This window comes from Fukomys damarensis, unplaced genomic scaffold (genome assembly GCF_012274545.1).
Source record: "Fukomys damarensis isolate Sample0158 unplaced genomic scaffold, DMR_v1.0_HiC HiC_scaffold_11, whole genome shotgun sequence".
NCBI classification, from domain to species: domain Eukaryota; kingdom Metazoa; phylum Chordata; class Mammalia; order Rodentia; family Bathyergidae; genus Fukomys; species Fukomys damarensis.
Genome location: NW_022900923.1, coordinates 31,335,978 through 31,349,189, shown reverse-complemented (window position 1 = coordinate 31,349,189; position 13,212 = coordinate 31,335,978).

Here is a 13,212-nt window from a genome sequence, read left to right as displayed (position 1 = left end):
TGCTTTAAAAACTCTAATTGGAAAGTGCAAATCTTCTCACATCTGTTAAATGTTTTGCCACATGGATCAAGATGAGAAGTTGCTTTAAACGTTTTTCTTTGTCTTCAAACTCTATAGTTTTTATCCTCATGAAATTGCTTCATATTAAGTGAGCACCTAATTAAAACTATTCATAAGATTTTGTTTCTCAGTTTTTTTCTAACTGGTTTTCTATGATGAGAAATTACTCAAATTTAATATTTTTATTTTCTACAGAATGAAGAATACTCAATTTCCATTTAGCAAAGTTAGTCTGCTTCAAATTTTGCCTTTGCAGATACGTAGCAAGTAACCAAAAATCATATAGTAGTTTGATGACTTATTTAAGACTTTCTAGTAATTCTATGATAAAAATAGATCCATATTTTGTGTTTAAAATATTTTTTATACTTAATTATCCACATAAAGTACTGTGTAAACTTCAGGTAAAAATCCTTTCTGATGTTTAATGTTTCACTGGTATATGTTTCATAGTATATGCATTTCATGTAGTTTTTTTATATCAAGAAAGAATATTTATAACCTTCATTTTTAGAAATACAGTGATAATTTATTGCCAGTGATACTGGCTATCTTTCTAAGTTTGAGAATGCTTCCTTGCTTTCTAAAATCAAGCACAAGGCGATTGCTTCAAAATTACTCTTTTTGCTGTCATACTGAAATACTAGGCACATTCGAACAATGTAGTGAATTTTAAAATTTTAATACTTTATTCCAATACAAGACACATTGACATTAAATCCCTTAAAATATTTCCTCTTTTTTCATACACTATTATTTCACCATACTTGCCACTTTCTGAAATAGTTTTGGGAGCTTTCTTGTGTGATTGTCTTTATGAAGTGTGATAACATATACAATAATCCTGTTGCCTAGTGCAATTCAATGTATAGACAGGTTTGTAAAATTATTATTCTGTATCTTCAACCACTTCAGTCACTGGAGGTGGCACCATGAAAATTCTAGCATTTGCCCTAAGTCAAAGTAACCATGAAATGTAAAGGTTTTGAATGAATTCAAGATATCAAGGTAGCCACAACACAACTAAAGATAACCATAAAAGAAGACTTCCAGAGCTTTTTCAGAAATGGCAAGAATGAAGGGACAAACGTGTTCATATTGAAGAGAAGCATTTTAGGGAGTTTGCACATCTATTTTCTTAATGGTAGATTATATCAATATATGAAATAAAAAGGAAATGTGTATATATGCATATCTGTGAAATTGTCTACTTGCTTTGCTATCCCAACAGATACTGTCTTTCAGAGAAAATGGCAATGAAAAAGAATAGTATTGCACAGAAGATTCAGAATCTAAACCTAGTTTCCACTCTAAATAGCCTTTCCACATGCAACTCATAATCAATAATATAATTATTTTTTAAAAATCAAGTAACACAATTAAAATCATATGTAATAAATTAAGAATAGTGTAAGACAAATTATAAAACATAGACTTTTTAAAAACTAGAATTGACTGAATTATTTTAATGTAAAGACTTCTTAAAGATTATTATGTTTTCATAAATTTATTTCTCAATAAAATTTGTAATATTATTTTGAGAATGCAATAAGCTATTTTTAAGGCCAACATTCTAAAAAATGTCTATTATAATAAAGATGAAGGAATAGCAGAAATATCTTTAAAGTCAAGGGAAACAAAAAGAGATACTGTATAATCTTCCTTGTGTGAATAGACCTATGAAAACCAATAGACACTTCTATAAAAACAAGTATCTCTGTAGGAGGAACGCTTATTGTTGTAAAAATTTCCATAGAAACCTTTTAGTATCACAAGTTACTGAAAAACAAATAGAAATTGTTTGAAAATTGTTCCTAAGGAAAGAGAGAGATTAATTACACGCAAAATTTTACTCCTCAGGAAACACTGCATGAATATAAGACAAAATCAGGAATATAAATGGAAAAGTGTCTAATCCCAAGATCAAAATGGTTCTAAATATAGTAAACAGTGAAAAGAAATCACAGAGTTACAATAGATCTTACTATTTTTTTCAATTTTATACATCGAGACAAAAAATGTGAAGTAAAAATGTAAATAAAAAATGGATAAAGACAATCTCAAGTATGAAAGACAATATTAGTGCTTTAGGAAATTTTAACAGTGTAAATTCCAATACTTCCACAGGACAATTTTGTAACTAAAGAAGCCACAAGAGAAGAACTACAATATTCAATATCATGTGATAAAACATTTCCAAATTATCATTGATCAAAACATGTCATAGTACACATAGTATGACATTCAATGTTTTGATATAAATTATAGCACATATTAAATGACATTTTTATCTTGTCAAATGGAGAAACTTTTAGAAATTAATATCCTGTGCTCTTAAGGGTACTATGTCTAGGTTTATAGCCCAGTGATACCAAAGTAAATCACTATAGTTTGTCTAGAGTACAATTTCACAATATTTATTGGTTTCCTGTAAAATACAGAGGCTTTGATGGACAAACTCTAGATATTTAAGGTGAGAAAATAATTATGATCTGAGTATTTAATAATAAAAATACTCCTTTCATCACTATTATTAAATGAAAGCTGTAAAAAATAGCAAAAAGGTACTTAGTCATAGTATAAAACCTGCCTACTAGTTAAGAAATGCTTCAAGTCAAAATTTGAGGTATAGCAGCTGGGCGTGGTGATGCATGCTTATAATCCCAGCACTCAGGAGGCTGAGGCAGGAGGATCGCTGTGAGTTCGAGACCAGCCTGGGCTACATAATGAGTTCCAGATCAGTCTCAACTACATAGTGAGACCCTGCCTCAAAAAAAAAAAATCGATATATATGTACAAATTGATATTAAATAATTCTGTTAGTGAAAGTAAATATCAGAATGACAAAATGATAAAATTGGAAGTTTGAAAAAACACCACAAATATTTTACAATCTAACAGAAATGAAACATATTTATTAAAGATTTACCTGAGGATTGTTTTCATTCAAAGTAAAATCATATTTATGAAATAATATGATTATTCTAAGTAAAACAGTACTCAATACTATGCTGCAATCTAAATTGTAATGTATACCCATGACTTTTAATATATCTGTAGAGAAAATTTTATATTTGTAACTTTATGTGTGCTGATACCTTGAAAGATATATTAGACATTGTAATTTTCAGGAGATATGGTTATATAGTTAAATTGTCCAATTTTATTTACTCTGTTTTTTGTTTTTTTGTTTTTTTTCCTGGTACCTAGGATCTAACTCAGGACCTTGTGCTTGTGAGGCTGGCATGGCCCCTCTGAGCTAAATACCCAGGCCTGCTCTGTGCTTTTACATGTCTGTAAACCATAATGGTGAATTTTAAAAATTTCTGACAATGGGTGTTTTTTATTGTTATTTATTATATCCTATAAAGTACATATATAATAAATAAGTCATTCAGTTTTATTTCTTCTGACTTGTATTCACCAAGTGATAAGGACAAAAGGCAGCTAAAAAGACCAAACTCAAATCTTTTTTTTTTATTCTGTATAATCTTCAAATATTTTGACGTGATTCCCAGATGTTTGCTAAAATGGTTTTGAACAGAAAAGTACAACGGTGGGTCAAATCCTTGAAATAACAACAGTCACACTACCCCAATGAAGAGACTACTTTTCTTTTTATTTCTCAGAAAAAGAAAGGAAAATCGTTCTTAGATCAGTTTTACATAAAAATTATCCAATGTGATTACAGCTTTTAAAAGTACATAAATAAATCTTGATCCATAATATAATCCTTTGAAATACTGTATAGAATTGAAGACCAGTATTCAGCCAGTGTCCAGGAAATACAGTTTCCTTTATTATGTAAGAAAATAGTTTTGTGTGCAAGATTATACAGAATGTTAACACCCTGTCCAAAATGAGTACCTAAGAATCAAATGCTGTTTTGCCAAAGTAATAAACTTTATACATGTCTAAATGTTGCCTTACATTCATTAGTATATCTCATTTCTTAAAAATTAATATCAAATCACTGCGTGTCCCTTACAGGTAATAAAAGATCATTTATAATAATTAATTCTGTTGAACAAGAAGGAATTAAAAGGAAGTAAAAAGATTTAGCAAATGACAGCCATGGTCCATAGAATCACAAGGAAAACTATTTTTTTAAATGCCTGTTGACTGCACAGTAATTGCCTCTTACCTACGGTTTTGCTTTCCTTGTTTTGGGTTGCAGATACCTGTAATAAACAGCAACCTAAAAATAGTTAATGAGAAATTACAGAAGAAAAAGAATTTCCAAGTTGCATGATGACATCTACTGTCTCAGCGGAAATGTGAATCAGGCCTTTGCCCTGTAGCCACTTTATACTGCCCACACCTGGCCACATCTCTTGTGAGACTGACCGTAGCTGTATCCCAACGCTTGTGTCAAAGCCTCAAGCAGTGTGTCGGTACCCACACTGTTCCGTTCCTTTCCGCTTACCGTGTATGCTTTTGCATCATCTCACGTCATCAAAGCAAGGATGATGCAGTAAAACAAGAATTTTGGAGCAATCATGTTCACTTAAATCTTAGATATATATATACTGTGACTTTTCTATTTTATTATGCTGTTGTGAATCTCTCATAGTGCTTACTTTATAAATAAAACTTTATCAGAGGTGTACACACACACACACGAAGATCTCTCTTCTATATAGGATATAGCACTGTGTCTTCAGGTATCCACTGGGGTCTTGGAACACAGTCCCTCTGACTAAAGGAGGAATTGAACAAGGACAAGTGTTTCTTCAGAAGCAGCTCTGCAACCACTGCTATAAAGAGATAGAAAGATAACCCTGCCTCTGCCTAGTGCAGATGGATGCTCACTCAAGGAACTTATTAAATCAAGCCATATTGCCTGCTGTTTCTCATACCTTTTATCTTAAACTGAGTTACATATTATAAAGAAAATACCATTCCCATCTTAGCAACGTCTCTCATTGCTGAGATGAAATCCCTGACACTCAAAATTAAAGGAGGAAAGGTTTCTTTCGTTTGCAGTTTTAGAGGTTTTAGTCCATCATCAGCTGGCTCCAAGGCAGGGCAGCATCACAGAAAAGTTCGTGGTGGGCAGAAGCAGCAAAAAGTAACAGGGGACCTTAACGCTATCTTTCTGTCCCTTTTGTCTGAGCCAGGCTATTTAGGGAGGACAGGATTGACGCCTTAATCTTGGTTTTCTTGTTACTAGCATTGCACCGTGAAGCAATTCCAGCATTACACACACTATAGATTCAGTCACCTCTGAAAAGCCCACCTGTGACCACATGAGGTTTTAGGGGATCATCTCAATACAAACCAGAAAAATTCCTCGCTTGTTCTAAATGAGGTACACACCTACTGGAAAACATGTACGCAGCACACACATATATAAATATGCCAATGCATAATATATATGTATATATATAATGATAATGTAATCATTGTTAGGGATATAAAACGATTATGCTCATTCTCTGTTCCTATTCACGCCTCTAAACAATAATTTCAAGTCTAGTAATATTTATGAGCATTATTTTATGCATTTCCAAAGAATGGTGTGAATATAGTCTACATACTAACAAAATGATTACGCACATATAAAATATACATACACAGACACGTGTATGTGCATACACATGTTATTTTTCTCTAATTATAAACTTTTAAGTTGTGGTCAAAATAGTTTTATGACATGAAAGCCACATGGTAAAAATTGACAATTGACACACTGGAGATTTTTAAACTGTGCTGGCATTAAATGGGAAAATAATTCATGATTGCTCAAGTTTCATTTATGAGATGTGGTCTAATGATTAGATCCCACCATCATCACATACCTTCGGTTATTAGTAGAAAGGAAAACCAATTAGTAATATTATGCTAGCATTTTTAAATGTCCCAGATTACTGTTTGAGTTGATTCTAGTATCAAAGCATCTATGATTAATTTTATATGTGATGCAGCTAGGAAATCCATCAAGGAGGAAGAAGAAATAATTGCAGTTTAAGAAAGTTGTTTACCATTCTTTAGCTGTAAACATTAATGAAAAGAAGTACTATGATTCTAACATTTTTAAACCCTGAGTATTGATAGGATTACACCATTAATAGAGACCTTTAAAAATTCGGAGTTCAAAGTTATAAATAACAGTTAACACCAGATGGAGCATCCTTACATAGCCTAAATCAAAGTTTTACTTTTATTTGCATTTTAAAACTCAATTCCTAACTTGTGCATTTCACATTTTGTAGTACAGTGATAAAAGCAAGTCATAATCACTTCTAAAGGAACCAATGATCCAGGCAAAATTACAAGCTTACTCTATATATCTAGCTATAGTGTACAACTTGCATATTTTAATTTAATACTCAATGAGATGTGGATCATTATAACTCTTTTAAGTAAGTAATTTTCCATGTTTCCATGGCAGTGGAATTAAATTCCAAAATGAAGAAATCACATTTAATGTATTTTATTTTTATTTTTTTGCTTTTTGAGACAGGGTCTCACTATGAAGTTGAGACTGACCTGGAACTCACTATGTAGCCCAGCCTGATCTCGAACTCACAGCGATCCTCCTGCCTCATCCTCCTGAGCGCTGGGATTACAGGCGTGAGCCACCATGCCCCTCCTTTAATGTATTTTAAGTATGCATTACAAAATAATTTTTGGGAACTAAAACCCTTCTTATGACCAAGGGGAAATACATGCTATCTGAGAACAGATCAAAATTACATATTTTAATTATCCATAAAATCAATTAATTAACCCTGACATAAATATTAATTACATTTTTACTTTCATTTATAATCTATCTATACAATCGTAAATAACAAGTAATGTTGTATGACCTCTCCTCTATGTGCATTGTATGTAAAAGTTTGCAAAAGATTTATTGCGAAGTTCAGAATTGTGAAATTAATTATTAAACTAGCTCTACCTTTTGAAAAGGCCCTCATGTATTCCCTGCCTCTCCTCTCCTCTCACGATATCTTCTACCATCTCTAAATAATTTTCAGTTCTTGTCACATGTCAATGTTCACGTCAAACCGATTCTGTGTTGTCAGATTCCATGACCATTTCAATATCCTTACTTCAGTAGATATTAGTTAAACCAGAAGTGTTTGATAGAACATTTTCTTCTCAAAACACTTTCCTTGTGGTGTGCATGACACGACTCTCTCCTGATTTATATTTTTCACCACATTTATTTCTCACTCCTTCATGTGCTTCATAGTCTTCCTGCAATTCTGAATGTGGCAATGCTCAAAGATTCCATCATGGATTTCTTTCTTTATTCCACATTTTAAGAACTTGCACCCAAAATGCCATTCCGTATGTTTATACATCTTAAGTTTATATATCTAATTCTAACCTTCTGTGTAAATTCTCGGTTTAAATATTGCTGTGAGTTGATGTTTGTGTTTCTCTAAAACTTATGTGAACATTTAATTTCCATCTGTGGGCTCTGAGAAATGAGGCCAATAGGAGGTGCCTAGGATATGAGGATTCTGCTGCCATGAATGGAACTAGCATCATTGTTAAAAGCTGTTAGGGGGAGCTAGCCTACAGGATGCAGCAACTGAGACCATTATGAGACACGTTCCTACACCAGATATAATCTGCTGACATCATGATATTGGACATCCCAACCTCCAGAGCGATGAATAAAATATCGTTTCTTCATAAATGATCTAGTCTATGGTATTTTATAGCAGACCAAATAAATTAAGAGAAATATCCAAATGCTATGATATCTAAGCATCCAGGCATCTCTGCGCAAATCTGCTCATTTCAGTCCTTTACTTCTCAGAAACTGGCACTAACTTCATTTGTTGTCAGAATAAAATTAATGGCTATTGAATTCTGCTATTTCCTCTCCCATTTTTAGGGACTCAGCTGTCTTACCCTGCTAACTCTTCATTTACAAATTACCTAAATGCCATGTTGCTTTGTGCAGTATTCTGTACCTCGAGTGATCATCAGCTCTCACTCGGTCAAATACAATGACTTCCTAAGAGATTGCCCTAGTTTGGTTTTTCTTAAATACTTTCTACATGAGGCACTAGAAATACCTGTTCAAAGTCATAAATGTGCTTTGTCAACCCCATGCTTGAATTTTTCTAATAGGTATTTGTTAATAAAAGCCAATCTCACTGTGGAAAACAGTGTGCTGAGCAGGATGTTGGGAGCACCTTTCAATATGCACCAGCACAATCTCCACACACACACACACACTATTTACTGCTGTGTGTTTCTTCCTGTGCTATTGATTTTCGTTTGAAAAGTATGGCAAACTCACTCATATCTTGGTGTTTTCACATCTTCCTTCCTCTTAAGCAGTCTCTGCTCTGATTATTCCACTAAGGATTGGTTTGCCACTAAATTCTGAATTCTATATTGCCTCATCACTGATCCTCCCTGAATATACAATAGCTAAAAGATGAAGCTCATTCTAAGTCTCAATTACTATTGAGAACTTCCTCTTATTTCCTTTATTTGAAAGAATCTTAAGATTTTTTTGAGTCAGGAACTAAGTGAAAGGTCGATGAATTACAAATGCAATTTGGAGAAACAAAATTTTTCATAAGGTAAAGAATTATATCACCTTGTTTCTGTAAAAATATATGTAATTGCTGTGCAATTTGAATATTGCAAAATAAAATTCATCAAAGAAGGCTGTACCAAAAATAATTTGAATATACTTATGTTCATTATCAATTTGACTTTCTGTTGATTATTTTACTTATGTTTTCCTTCTGCCATTAGAACTTGTTCAATGCTCATTTGTTTATTAATCAGTTCCTTAACTTGCCATTAAAAGCTGGATGATTGTCAGCACACAATGAAGAACAGATACTACATATAAAAGTACTCAATATATGATTATTAAATAAATTAATCTATGAAAAATGTGATCTAAAGATTGAACAGCACCCTATCATGAGTTATAACTGACATTTTGAAATTGGCCAGAACCAATTTTAAAAAGTTCTGCGTAAGTACAATGATATGTTCACTGAACATTTATATTTTTTGCATAGGACATTTTTGGAGCATTTAAAGTACTGTCCATATTACGTTAAGTACAACCATGATTTGAATATGATGGTGTCCCATAAATTTGTAATGGAGCTGGAAAATTCCTCTCAGTGAATTCACAGCCACTGCAACATTGTACTGTAATACAGGTAGCTCACGTTTAGGATGATGTTGGTGAATGACCTACATGTAATCCCTGTCATCTAAAATGACAGTGTATACAATTATATACAATTTATTATATTGGTAAAGTTAAAAAACAACTATGTTATGTATTTATGTATTTATTATAATATATTTCTATGAGTGAGTTTTCCTACTAAAAAATTAAAATATTTAATTAAAAATAAAAATATTTGCTCAAAACAACATGCTGTTATGCTAGCAGAAGCCTCATACATCTTGTGTTAACTTCATGTCTTGATTGCATCATTTTCTGTTGTGTTTGATTTAATTTCATGTTGTTTCAGCATGGCTCCTAACAATAGAAAATTCCCTATTAATGCTGCCAATAAGAGGTCAGGTAGAGTGATTAACATGTAAATAAAATTAAATTATCAAATACATGAAAATGGGAAAATCACTAATAGTTATTCCTGACCTGTATTACATGTATTACATGCCCCATAACATACAGCTATGACCTTAAGGAACAAAAACAAGGGGACAGAAGCTGTACAGGGTCTGTATCACTGAAGGCAGTAACATCAACACATATTTCAGAACCATGACATCATATCTGGAGAACCTTTTTAATTATCTGTATTGAAGATCACTAACCATTGCTTATTCCCTTAACTTTCAATGTAAAAATGTTTGTTTGAAATGTTGAAAGGAAAACAAACAAAACAAAACAAAACAAAACTAGACCTGATTGTAACACTGAACTTATGCTAACTCTGATTGGTTTAAATATTTGAGGAATTATTGCTCATTATGTAATGTGAAAGTGAGTGGTATATCTGCAAGTGCATAAGTGAATGAAGCTGAAGAAATTTTTGAATTGTAGATAAGCACATTGTGGAGATTAATTGTTCATCAGAGCACATCTTTCCTTTGGATGGAAGATCCCTTTTCTTGGAATGGATGCCTGAAATGATTTTCATCCATAACGAGGCCAACTCAATGCCAAATATCAAGGCTTTTAAGAAAAGGATAAAAATCTTATTTGAGGGCAAAGCTACAAACAACAAACTGGAGCCCTTTGTGTCTTGGTAGAGTAAGAACTTCAGAGCCCTCAAAACTATGAGAGATTCATACTTCCAGTATCTTAGAGAAAATATAAGATGGTACGGATGACCGAGCTGCTATCCCAAGATCATTACTGAATGTGGTGCCAAAGATATGGGTAGTTCAGAGAATAAAATACCTTTCAAGCTTTTGCTCGTTAATAATGCTCTCATGCGTTTTGGTTTTATTGGCGGTCATCATGTCAATATCAAAAGGGTATTTCTCCTTCTAATCACTATCTCTTTGATTCAAGCAATAGATCAAGTTGTTATAACATCTATTCATATCTTCCACCAGAAAAGAATCCCTACTCAGGACCTTGCTACAGCAGAGGCAAATCCTAATAAGATATAGATGAAAATTCTGGAAGGACTACAATATCTACGGATGTTCGAGAACTCTGCTTGGGCTTAGAATCATATCATTAAGAAAGAAATGAATGACATATGGCAGAAAAAATACAAAACAAAAGTTTGTCCGTGACTTCAATGGATTTTTCCAGATGAGGAAGTTGCAGAAGTCAACAAGACTGTGGTTGAATTGATGACTTTAATGTGTATATGGATGAAGATGTTATGAGAAACTCCTAGAAGTGTATTCTGAGGAATTCAGTATTAAAAAATTATTATAACTTAGATAAGAATGCATGATTCCAAAAGAAGTAAGATAATGGAAAAGTACAGGAGAAGAAAAAGAATAACCAAAAAAATTAGTGTACATTTTAACAGAATATTTTGCAACAACAAGCTCTTTGAGGTTCCATTTGATGCAGCCATCCCTCTGCTGGGTATCTTTCCAAAAGAATTAAAAGAATCGTACCACAGTGATATATGTGCTCACCTATGTTTATAGCGGCACAGTTTGTAATAGCTAAAACTTGGAAACAGCCCATTTGCCCATCAGTTGGAAACTGGATAAAGAAGATGTGGTTTTTCTATAAAATGTAATACTTAGCCATAAAGAATGAGAAATTAGATTCATTTATAGGAAAATGGATACATATTGATGATATATTCCTAAGTGACATAAATAAGTCACACATGTGTAAATACCGAATACTTTCTCTGGTGTGAAAAACTATGAGTACATAAGATCATAATGAGATAATTGACAATGTGAAATAGGAAGAAAGGAGCTAAAGGTGTAGGGAAAGTGGGAAGGGTAGGTGGAAGGTAATAAGGGAGATTTAAAAAAATATGAGAAAATGAAAAAAATGGAAATAAAGTGTTTGTAACTGGGGAGGGGAGGAGGGGGTGAAGGGAGGGCAGGGACAAGGGGAAAAAATGAGAACCAAGACCTGTCATGTAGAGGTACAAGATCCCAATGGTGAATGTAACTGTATTGTATACTTAAAATGTACCAATAAACTCAATAATTTTTTTATTATTAAAAATTTATAAATATGTACCTCACTATGGGAATATTTTTATTAGTAGAGAGAAATGTTCCTGGTGTATTATGTGCTTCCAATCAGAAATGACAAGAAAATAATACAAACAAAGTTCCAAGACTGTGTTTCTGAAACAAATGACACATCCTCAGGAAGAGGCTCAGGTAGGTTTTGCAGGAGGAATTCTAGATGTAGGCTTTGTTCTCATAGGAGATGACAACTCCACATGCGCTGTTTCCCTTGCAGACCCTCCAGTGGGACAAGACGTTTAGGTGATAGACAGCGGCACTGGTGATCCCGACCCTGCGGAGGCCTACACTTATATGTGTCTTTCTGTCCTGGTTTTTCACAAATTTTAAAACAAATCTAATAAAAAATACTTTCATAATAGAAAAACACTTATAAGTTAAGGTAATAAAGAGGACTACTGTGCACGGTTGCACAATGTGCACAAGCTGTTATTTAAAGAGTTGAAAAATTAAAGAGTTTATAAGGCAAAAGAACCACAGCAAGATAATTTTAATTTATTTTTTAAGAAATATTTTAAATATACAACATAGCCTTACTATGTATGGTGTTCATAGAGTGCACTGTACAACACCGTTATATCCAGTGCCTTAAACCCTATTACTCATTCACTGACTGAAAGATCAGAGGAAGTTCCAGTTCTTCAGATTTGACTCGTGATACATGCCCAATATTACCTCTTGTAGTATTTTTCTATGTTTAAATGCTTTTATGGACAAGTGTACTTACCGGATTATTACAACTGCATACAATATTTACAGTAATAATATATGGTACTGGCCTGTAGTCCAAGCACAACAGGCTGTCACATATAGCCCAGGTGTAAAGTAGCTGTGTAAGAACATCCTCTGATGTTTGCATGAGGATCCTGTTCTCTGATGACACATTTCTCAGAGCCTGTCTCCTTTCATTAAGTGGCACAGAACCACAAACTAATGTCAATGTAAAATTTCATGATAGTCAAGCAAATTTAAACTATATATACCAGGGATCGAACTCATGACCTTGCACTTGCAAGGCAGACACAGCACCACTGAGCACAATCACCTGCCCAAGAGTTCAATTATTGAATAAACAGTTTAATCAAAGAATGAGCACATGTTTTGACCAAGTTGTCCAATTTCTTAATGTTATCTGGTGTTACTTAGAAACAGAAACACTCACTACTACTGGTCTCTCTCAAGTGACAACACTTAAGTAAACAGTGAGTTAAAGTGCAGTGATAAATCAAGGCATTATGCCTAACTCTAAAACTATCTGCAAAAATCAGTCCTACAAACATAAAATAGTGTAATGTAGCATATGAAGAAGGTATGCACTTTCTTACCTGAGTCTCAAGAACTGATGAAACCAATCACTCCTGAATTGTCAGTTGGAGCTAAACAGCAACAATTTCTAATTGTGGTTAGAAATCATTTAATTTGCTAGGATTCTCTAATTATTTTCCTGTAAAATTTTATTGTCATAAAACAAACAAACACATTAAAAAAACAACAACA